This window comes from Oncorhynchus tshawytscha, linkage group LG01, assembly GCF_018296145.1.
Source record: "Oncorhynchus tshawytscha isolate Ot180627B linkage group LG01, Otsh_v2.0, whole genome shotgun sequence".
NCBI lineage: Eukaryota > Metazoa > Chordata > Actinopteri > Salmoniformes > Salmonidae > Oncorhynchus > Oncorhynchus tshawytscha.
The window spans coordinates 84,635,229-84,646,634 of NC_056429.1; the positions used below are offsets into that span (position 1 = coordinate 84,635,229).

The 11,406-nt window shown below is 41.5% G+C and overlaps 2 long non-coding RNA genes across 2 annotated transcripts; both read left to right on the top strand.

The window, feature by feature from the left end:
- The first annotated feature begins 864 nt into the window (after positions 1–864).
- On the top strand, positions 865–2,091 carry LOC121847486. Its single transcript, XR_006084341.1, has 3 exons — positions 865–922; positions 1,034–1,138; positions 1,259–2,091. It is a non-coding gene; the product is annotated as an uncharacterized LOC121847486 (long non-coding RNA).
- Positions 2,092–5,315: 3,224 nt separating this feature from the next.
- LOC112258414 lies at positions 5,316–10,403 on the top strand. The gene is made up of 4 exons (XR_006084065.1): positions 5,316–6,523; positions 6,675–6,789; positions 6,901–7,005; positions 7,124–10,403. It is a non-coding gene; the product is annotated as an uncharacterized LOC112258414 (long non-coding RNA).
- Positions 10,404–11,406: the final 1,003 nt, after the last annotated feature.

An 11,406-nucleotide genomic window follows, 5' to 3' on the forward strand; every position in this document is an offset into this window, starting at 1 on the left:
ATACCTCATGAAGCTGGTTGAGAGAATGCCAAGAGAGTGTGAAGCTGTCATCAAGGCAAAGGATGGCTACTTTGAAGAATCCAAAATATATTTAGATTTATTGAACACTTTTTGGTTACCACATGATTCCATATGTGTTATTTCATAGTTTTGATGTCTTCACTATTATTCTACAATGTAGAAAATAGTACAAATAAAGAAAAACACTTGAATGAGTAGGTGTGTCCAAACTTTTGAGTGGTACTGTAAATACATACAGTACATGTGTAATCTTTGTGATAAATGCAAACTCAGAGGATTCCGTGTCTCTATTGGTCCATTATTATAACTGCAATGTCATGTGGTGTGTCAAGGTGGTGGCTATTATTATCTATGTAATCTGAACAAAGCGGTTCATACAGGATGGAGCATCATCATCACAAGACCGGGACATAATTCTCACTTTGTGACAGGGACATAATGGAGAGCACAGCAGGGTGGTAGACAGTACGTTTTTGTTTGTATGTCTGGTAAACTAGTCATTCACTTTTAAGTCTTCATGTTTGTACTCGTGGTTACTGTAGGCTGGTAATCGCAGGAGTCTCTCTGGGGGAGGAGAGGAGAGAAGCCCTGCCTCCAAAGTATTTCTGGGGAGAACAACTCTGATGAACACATGGGGTGAGAGGAGTGTTTTTGATTGTGCTGGATTCAATTGAGTTTATAGCATGTTTTCTATGTATTGATAACATCCCCAAGTACCATATCCTTCACTATTTATCATCATGGGAAATACATTTGTGATCAATAGTGTTTCTATATTGTATCAAAGCAAAATCCAACCAGAGAGACCAGACTCACCTGTACCCAGCTGTGTGTCCATGAAGAGGAACCTATAGAGAGAACCTATAGAGATTAGACAGGGACCATTCACTCCTAAAAATAGGTAACTAGTTTTGTTTGGAAACATTTGAATAGCCTGTATTTTCTCGTTTTTATTTTATTGATATTTTGTAGCTTGATTGCTGAACAGATGTCGATATTATGCTTTTGACAGGGATCAATCCAACTCCCCTGTACCTAGCTGTGTGTCCATGAAGAGTAACCAGTCCATTAGAGAACCTATAGAATTCAGAGAAGGAACTTTTCAAACTAACCAAAGGTAAGTGCTTCAGTGCTCCAGGTTGTCTCTCAAAATGTTGACATACTAACTAACACAGACCCATTTAAAAAGTAAGTCTACTGTCTCCTGATTGAAGATGTCTTTTCTGGTGGTTAACAGGGTCCAGCAGGAGAGACCAGACTCCCCTGTACCCAGTGGTATATCCATGAAGAGTGACCAGTCAAAGAGAGAGCCTGTAGAATTCCGGACTGGAGACTTTCCTCCAAAACAAGAGTAAAAAGTATTGTTGTCATTTTAAGAAATCTGAGTGTGATTTCCAGAGATAAAAAAGCTTAGCAACGGTACTTGCCTTGTTCCTACACAGAGTACCCAGAGACCAATATGAGAAGTCAGAGTCATAAATTCCAAATGGTCAGTCTGCCCCAAGTCATGAAATGGACCTGTTTTCCATATTTAAGGTGGGTTGTCTTAATTTGCTTGTGCTGGAAAATGGCTTCGAAACCTCGATTCTTACCTCCAAGACTGTTTTGACTTAGTACTCTATGTCATTTTGAATTGTTTGTTGCAATTGCTTGAATGCAATGTCATCTCTTTTGTGAAGAATGAATTGAAGAGGTTCCAGAGGATTCTTTGTAAATATTACACAGATAAACATACTGAGAATGAGAAGCAGGAGAGCAGTGCCAGAGAAGGGGCTCTGAAGACCACACTGCACATTCTGAGGAACATGAACCAGAAGGAGCTGGCTGACTCGCTGGAGAAATATAAGAATTCAAGTCTTTGTTGGTCGGAGGCTAGATCCTCTTTACCTACAGCAAAAAATCTGATGCATCTGCCATTCTTCCCTTGAGTAGGGCAGTTAACCCCCAACAACAACTGCTCCTCTGGCGCCGATGACGTGAACGTAGATTAAGGCAGCACCCGCACCTCTGATTCAGAGGGGTTGTATTTGTATTTATTATGGATTCCCAACTACTCTTCCTGGGGTCCAACAAAACTAAGGCAGTTACACAATTTAAAAACATTACAATACATTCATAACCGATTTCACAACACATTAAGTGTGTTCCCTCAGGCCACTAATGTTACTCTACCACCACATATTTACAACACAAAATCCATGTGTACATGTGTGTATAGTGCATATGTTTTCATGTGTTTATATGCATGTGTATGTGCCTATGTTTGTGTTGTTTCAGTCCCGCTCTTCCATAATTTTTTAAATATATTTTTTAATGATTTTACTGCTTGCATTAGTTACTTAATGTGGTATAGAGTTCTGTGTAGTCATGGCTCTATGTAGCACTGTGCGCCTCCCATAGTCTGTTCTGGACTTGGACAGTGAAGAGACCTCTGGTGGCATGTCTTGTGGGGTATGCCTGGGTGTCTGAGCTGATTTAGAAGTTTAAACAGACAACTCGGTGCATTCAACATGTCAAAACATCTCACAAATACAAGTAGTGATGAAGTCAATCTCTCCTCTACTTTGAGCCAGGAGAGATTGATAATTTTAGCTCTCCCTGTACATTTTAGGGCCAGCCGTGCTGCCCTGTTCTGGGCCAATTGGAATTTTCCTAAATCCCTCTTTGTGGCACCTGACCCCACGATTGGACAGTAGTCCAGGTGCGACAAAACTAAGGGCTTTAGGACCTGCCTTGTTGATAGCGTTATTAAGAAGGCAGAGTAGCGCTTTATTATGGACAAACCTTTCCCCATCTTCGCTACTGTTGCATCTGACCATGGCAGTTTACAATCCATGGTTATGCCAAGAAGTTCAGTTTCCTCAATTTGCTCAATTTCCACATGATTAATTACTAGATTTATTTGAGGTTTAATGTTTTAGTGAATGATTTGGCCCAAATACAATGCTTTTAGTTTTTGAAACAATTAGGACCAACTATACTGAACAAAAATATAAACTTAATATGTAACAATTTAAAAGATTTTACTGAGTGACAGTTCATATGAGGAAATCAGTCAAATCAATTCATTAGGCCCTAATCTATGGATTTCACATGACTGAGAATGTAGATATGCATCTATATATATGCAAAAGTTGAGACAAATAAGCTTTTTGTGCATATGGAACATTTCTGGAATCTTTTATTTCAGCTCATGAAACATGGGACCAACACTTTACATGCTGCTTATATTTTTCTTCAGTGTAAATCTTGCCACCCATTCTGAAACTGACTGCAGCTCTTTGGTGTTGCAGTGATTTCACTTGCTGTGGTAGCTGACATGTATAGTGTTGAGTCATCAGCATACATAGACCCACAGGCTTTACTCAGAGCCAGTGGCAGGTCATTAGTAAAAATTGAAAAAAGTAAGGAGCTTAGACATCTGCCCTGGGGAATGCCTGACTCTACCTGGATTATGTTGGAGAGTCTTCCATTAAAGAATACCCTCTGTAACTCTCAATCCACAATATAGCAGGGGAAGTAAAGCCATAACACATACATTTTTTCCAGCAGCAGATTAGGATCGATAATGCCAAAATCTACACTGAAGTCAAACACAATCGCTTCCACAATCTTTTTATTATACATTTTTTCAGGCAATCAGTCATTTGTGTAAGTACTGTACATGTTGATGTGCATGTTGAATGCCCTTCCCTATAAGCATGCTGAAAATCTGTTAATTTTTTTACTGTGAAAAAACATTGCATTTGGTCAAACACATTTTTTTCCACAGTTTACTAAAGGTTGGTAACAGGCTGATTGGTCAGCTGTTCAAGACAGTAAAGGGTCCTTTGCTATTATTGGGTAGAAGAATGACTTTTGCTTCCCTTCAGGCCTGAGGGCACAAACTTTCCTGTAGGCTTAGATTAAAGAGATGGCAAATAGGAGTGACAATATCATCTGCTATCATCCTCAGTCATTTTCCATCCAAGTTGTCAAACCTAGGTGGCTTGTTATTGTTGATAGACAACAATAAATGTTTCACCTCTTCCACACTCACTTTCCTGAATTCTAAATGACAATACTTGTCTTTCATAATGTGGTCAGTTTTGCATGGTTGTGTGGGTTCAGAATGTGTTGTTGGCATGTTATGCCTAAGTGAGCTAACCTTGCCAATCATTAAAGTAGTTGGCATCAGTGGGTTTAGTGATGAATGAGCCAACCCCAATTATAATTGTATTTTTATTTTTGGGGGGACATTGTTCTGCCGGCCAACAAAAGGGCTTTAGAGTGCATTCGGAAAGTATTCAGACCCCTTGACATTTTCCACATTTTGTTACGGTACAGCGTTATTCTAAAATTAATTTTAACCCCCCCCATCAATCTATACACAATACCCCATAATGACAAAGCAAAAACAGGTTTTTAGAAATGTTTGCAAATGTATTACACATAAAAAAACTGAAATATCACATTTCCATAGTTATTCAGACCTTTACTCAGTACTTTGCTGAAGCACCTTTGGCAGCGATTACAGTCGTGAGTCTTATTGGGTATGCCGTTACAAGCTTGACACACCTGTATTTGGGGAGATTCTCCCATTCTTCTCTGCAGATCCTCTAAAGCTCTGTCAGGTCTGATGACAAGCATCGCTGCTCAGCTATTTTCAGGTCTTTCCAGATATGTTCGATCGAGTTCAAGCTCTGGCTGGGCCACTCAAGGACATGCAGAGACTTGTCCCGAAGCCACTCCTGCGTTGTCTTGGCTGTGTGCTTAGGGTTGTTGGACCTTCAATGCTGCAGACATGTTTTGCTACCCTTCCCCAGATCTTTGCCTCAACACAATCCTGTCCCGGAGCTCTACAGGCAATTCCTTCGACCTCATGGCTTGGTTTTTGGCCTGACATGCACTGTCAACTGTGGGACCTTATATAGACAGGTGTGTGCTTTTCCAAATCATATCCAATCAATTGAATTTACCACACCAATCAAGTTGTAGAAACATCTCAAGGATGATCAATGGAAACAGGATGCACCTGAAGTCAATTTCGAGTCTCATAGCAAAGGGTCTGAGTATTTATAGAATTGAAATATTAGTGTTTTTCATTTTTAATAAATTAGCAAACATTTCTAAAAAAACATTTTTTTTTCGCTTTTTCATAATGGGGTAATATGTGTATTTAATCCATTTTAGAATAAGGCTGTAACATAACAAAATTTTTAAAAAGTCAAGGGGTCTGAATACATTCCAAAGCACTGTACATGCACAACATAAGCCTGGCTCATGGGATATTGACATTCACAGTACTCCATACACAACATTTTTCTTGTAATCACACAAAAGGTTATTTTGAACAAAAAAAAAATTCTGCCCATGGCAAAATGTTTAGAATTGCAAGAAATTAGGTTTAAAACTGCAAAATGTTCTCTTCCCAAGGCAAATGAATACAATTTCAGGAAATTGGCTTTAAAACTGCAACATTTGACAACACTTGATATGTCCGGACGTGCACCGCAGAAGTCACAGTAAAACTGCTTTTTATCTCACGCTAAAGTAGGAGTTGTGTTCTGATATTATGAGGGTGTCCCTGATGAATTTGCTATCACAAAAGGGGTCCATGGTGCAAACCAGTTTGGGAACACCTGACCTTGTCCATGTGGTTGTTTTTGTCTACATATTAGTGACTGATTCACAGGTTAGGCACCTTATACAAGGGTTAAAGGTCAGGCTAGTCTTAATGTAAATGCCAAGACAAGAATCTGGAGATTTAGTACTTATCATTGTTTGATGGCATAGGCCTACAAACAACCACACAAAGCAATCATGCTCTGTCTAAAAATGCTATTATGAATTTGCACTTAGATTTCTACCAGTACATAAATATGGTAATATGTCTTCTTGAGAGTGGGGGATGGGGTTCAAGGTAAATTCAAGGAAACTAGACTTACATTTCCTCATGGTGTCCTCTGTTTTTTTTAATGCTTACTAATGATGGCACTGAATGGAATGTTGACAAACTTGTTGGTGAACAAGATACGGTCTCTCACTGAGAAATCAACTGCTTGAATTTATTATTATTTTTCCTTTATTTAACTAGGCAAGTCTGTTAAGAACAAATTCTTATTTACAATGACAGCCTAGGAACAGTGGGTTAACTGCCTTGTTCAGGTGCAGAACGACAGATTTTTACCTTGTCAGCTCAGGGATTCGATCTAGCAACCTTTCGGTTACTGGCCCAACGCTCTAACCAATAGGCTACCTGCCACCCCATTTGCACCATATTTGATAAGCAAATATGGTGCAAATAAACAAACGGCGAACTTCAGTGTCACTTTTTGCTGAAGGAGTGAAATATGTCTGCAGGTTAACTTTCTGGTAAACTAGTCATTCACTTTTAAGTCTTCATGTTTGTACTCGTGGTTACTGTAGGCTGGTAATCGCAGGAGTCTCTCTGGGGGAGGAGAGGAGAGAAGCCCTGCCTCCAAAGTATTTCTGGGGAGAACAACTCTGATGAACACATGGGGTGAGAGGAGTGTTTTTGATTGTGCTGGATTCAATTGAGTTTATAGCATGTTTTCTATGTATTGATAACATCCCCAAGTACCATATCCTTCACTATTTATCATCATGGGAAATACATTTGTGATCAATAGTGTTTCTATATTGTATCAAAGCAAAATCCAACCAGAGAGACCAGACTCACCTGTACCCAGCTGTGTGTCCATGAAGAGGGAACCTATAGAGAGAACCTATAGAGATTAGACAGGGACCATTCACTCCTAAAAATAGGTAACTAGTTTTGTTTGGAAACATTTGAATAGCCTGTATTTTCTCGTTTTTATTTTATTGATATTTTGTAGCTTGATTGCTGAACAGATGTCGATATTATGCTTTTGACAGGGATCAATCCAACTCCCCTGTACCTAGCTGTGTGTCCATGAAGAGTAACCAGTCCATTAGAGAACCTATAGAATTCAGAGAAGGACCTTTTCAAACTAACCAAAGGTAAGTGCTTCAGGACCAGGTTGTCTCTCAAAATGTTGACATACTAACTAACACAGACCCATTTAAAAAGTAAGTCTACTGTCTCCTGATTGAAGATGTCTTTTCTGGTGGTTAACAGGGTCCAGCAGGAGAGACCAGACTCCCCTGTACCCAGTGGTATATCCATGAAGAGTGACCAGTCTTGTTCCTTGTCCATGGTGCAAACCAGTTTGGGAACACCTGACCTTGTCCATGTGGTTACACAGATGAGAAGAGTTACTAACAGTCGCTATATATCTGTGATTGGGGCAGCCTTAACCACCATAAAAAATATCTTTTGACATGTAGCCTAAATGTTTTATGACTTGTTTGGTTATTCAGATGAGCTTGCTATGGTCTGGCGAGAAACTCAAATCTACCTCGAAGAAGAAGTTTCAACATGAATTTGAGCGAATTGGGGACCAAGGAAATCCAACAAGACGTCTCAACCAGATCTACACAGACCTCTACATCACAGAGGGTGAAAGTGGAGAGGTCAACAGTGAACATGAAGTGAGACAGATCGAGAAAACATCCAGCAACACAAGAGTCACCAATCAAATACAACAACATCTTTAAATCGTTATCCGGACAAGACACACCAATCATAAGTGTGATGACCAAGGGAGTAGCTGGCATTGGAAAAACATTCTCTGTGCAGAAGTTCATTCTGGACTGGGCTGAAGGAAAAGCAAATAAAGACATCCAGTTAGTATTCCCGTTCCCTTTTCGGGAGCTGAATTTGATGAAAGGAAACAAGCACAGTTTGAATGAGCTTCTTGGTCATTTTATCATGGGGATGAAAAACGTTGATTCCTCTGACTATGACAAGTGCAACGTTTTGTTTGTCTTTGATGGTCTGAATGAGTGCAGACTTCTTCTAGACTTCCAGAACAATAAGAGCTGTTGTGACGTCACAGAGTCCACTTCGGTAGATGTGCTGCTTACAAACCTCATCAAGGGGAATCTGCTTCCTTTTGCTCTTATCTGGATAACCTCCTGACCTGTAGCAGCCAATCAGATCCATTCTCAGTATATTGACCTGCTGACAGAGGTATGAGGATTCAACAACCCTCAGAAGGAGGAGTACTTCCGGAAGAGAATCAATGATGAGAACCTGGCCAATAGAGTCATCACACACATGAAGTCATCAAGGAGCCTTTTTATCATGTGCCACATACCAGTGTTATGTTGGATCTCTGCCACAGTTCTAGAGAGAATTTTGGATGAAGCAGTGAGTGCGGACATCCCCAAAACTCTGACTCAAATGTGCACGCACTTCCTGATTTTTCAGACCAAACAGTGGAATCAGAAGTACGTTGGAGAGCGAAGTGGAGATCCTCTGTGGATGAGGGAGAGCATCCTGTCGCTGGGAAAACTGGCATTCCAGCAACTAGAGAAAGGCAATCTAATATTCTACGAGGAAGATCTAAATGAGTGTGGAATTGATATCAGAGAAGCATCAGTCTACTCAGGATTGTGCACACAGATCTTCAGAGAGGAGTTACAGAGATCCTAATCCAGTAAACTCAGAAAATCATCATTTGGACACAAAACTTGACTGACTTACACCGGAGTGCAGTTGATCAGGCCTTACAGAGTGAGAATGGAGATATGGACCTGTTCCTCTGCTTCCTTCTTGGCCTCTCGCTGGAGTCTAATCAGACTATCCTACACGGTCTACTGACAGAATCAGGAAGCAGCTCAACCAGCATGGAGGGAACAGTCAAGTACATCAGAAAGAATCTCTCTCCAGATAGGTGCATCAATCTGTTCCACTGTCTAAATGAGCTGAATGACTATTCTCTAGGGGAAGAGATCCAATGCTACCTGAGATCAGGAAGTCTCTCAGAAGGCAAACTCTCACCTGCACAGTGGTCAGCTCTGTTGTTTGTGTTGCTTTCTTCAGAAGGGGAGCTAGATGTGTTTGACCTGAGGAAATACTCCACATCAGAGGAGGGTCTTCTAAGGCTGCTGCCAGTAGTCAAAGCATCCAGAAAAAGCTCTGTTAATACCAGATCAAAATCACAGAATATGAAATGATACTTGCTCAGATTGAGTAACCCAATGTGTTTGTTCTTCAACACTATTTTGTATTTTAGGCTGAATCAGTGTAAGAGATGCTGTGAAGAGTTGACCTCAACTCAAACTCCTCACCTGAGAGAGCTGGACCTGAGTCACAATAACCTGCTGGATTCAGGAGTGAAGCTGCTTTGTGTCGGACTTGGGAATCCACACTGTAAACTACAGATACTACAGTCAATATTCATTCCGTTCTGGGATAGATCATTATTTTTACAATATCATGGTCATTTTAACAGTGAAAAACATTCCATCAACTATTTTGTATTTTAGGCTGAATCAATGCTACATCACAGAGAGATGCTGTGAAGCGTTGGCCTCAGCTCTCAGCTCAAACTCCTCACACCTGAGAGAGCTGGACCTGAGTCACAATGACCTGCAGGACTCAGGAGTTAAGCTGCTCTCTGCTGGACTGGAAAATCTACACTGTCAACTGAAGACTGGCATACATGTCCCCTCCTCTCTCTCTAAAAGAGTAGGGGTGTATCTTGACTGGCTGGCTGGCACTCTCCTTCTACAGAGTTGTCTCTGCTGGATTGACCCACCTGTACACCTTCCGTACCACATTCGCTGAGCCTCTCTACCCAGTATTTACTCTTTGGGATGGCTCCTCTGTGTCCCTGTGCTCCAGGCGAAACAACCTTTAGTGTCTTGGAACACCCTTAAGTCTTCACAGGTTTCACATGCTTTACTGTTGTTAATACGTCCTTGTGTGGAACATGGCTTCTCACATAGCTAGACACTTTTGTGTATATGAAGTGCTATTGAAGCAGTTATTATTCCCTGTAATTTAAATCTAAATAATGTGCAATGTTTATGATTAATGCTATTCTGTAGATGATTAACTTCTGTTTTATATTGCCTTTGCTGTAGTTTTCCATATCTTGAATTAATATTAATACTGGGTTTGTCAGAACAACAACCATCATTGAGTTGGACTCTCAATCCTTATGGTGTAAAACTCCATCACACATTTGATCTTTGAGTGAAGATTAGAAACTGTTAGCTGTTGTATTTAAAAATACTTTGGCTGGCACAGGTTGTTGATAAGGCTTGTACACGTTGGTTTACATTACATAATGCTTTTTATCCATCAGAGTATAAACTGGGGGCTGCCACGGCACCTCTCCTGTCCCGCTGACTCACCTCTGAACCCCCCAAAAACTGACCTTAGACCAGCGTCAACTTTAAGCAGGGATTTCTCCTATAGAGCTCCATTTTTATGGAATGGTCTGCCTACCCATGTCAGAGATGCAAACTTGGTCTCAACCTTTAAGTCTTTACTGAAGACTCATCTCTTCAGTGGGTCATAAGATTGAGTGTAGTCTGGCCCAGGAGTGGGAAGGTGAACGGAAAGGCTCTGGAGCAACGAACCGCCCTTGCTGTCTCTGCCTGGCCGGTTCCCCTCTTTCCACTGGGATTCTCTGCCTCTAACCCTATTACAGGGCCTGAGTCACTGGCTTACTGGGGCTCTCTCATGCCGTCCCTGGAAGGGGTGCGTCACCTGAGTGGGTTGATTCACTGATGTGGTCATCCTGTCTGGGTTGGCGCCCCCCCTTGGGTTGTGCCATGGCGGAGATCTTTGTGGGCTATACTCAGCCTTGTCTCAGGATGGTAAGTTGGTGGTTGAAGATATCCCTCTAGTGGTGTGGGGGCTGTGCTTTGGCAAAGTGGGTGGGGTTATATCCTTCCTGTTTGGCCCTGTCCGGGGGTGTCCTCGGATGGGGCCACAGTGTCTCCTGACCCCTCCTGTCTCAGCCTCCAGTATTTATGCTGCAGTAGTTTGTGTCGGGGGGCTAGGGTCAGTTTGTTATATCTGGAGTACTTCTCCTGTCCTATTCGGTGTCCTGTGTGAATCTAAGTATGCTCTCTCTAATTCTCTCTTTCTCGGAGGACCTGAGCCCTAGGACCATGCCCCAGGACTACCTGACATGATGACTCCTTACTGTCCCCAGTCCATCTGACCGTGCTGCTGCTCCAGTTTCAACTGTTCTGCCTTATTATTACACGACCATGCTGGTCATTTATGAACATTTGAACATCTTGGCCATGTTCTGTTATAATCTCCACCCGGCACAGCCAGAAGAGGACTGGCCACCCCACATAGCCTGGTTCCTCTCCAGGTTTCGGCCTTTCTAGGGAGTTTTTCCTAGCCACCGTGCTTCTACACCTGCATTGCTTGCTGTTTGGGGTTTTAGGCTGTGTTTCTGTACAGCACTTTGAGATATCAGCTGATGTACGAAGGGCTATATAAATAAATTTGATTTATTCAGGTCCAAGGTCTTTAATTGTGTAGGTCTA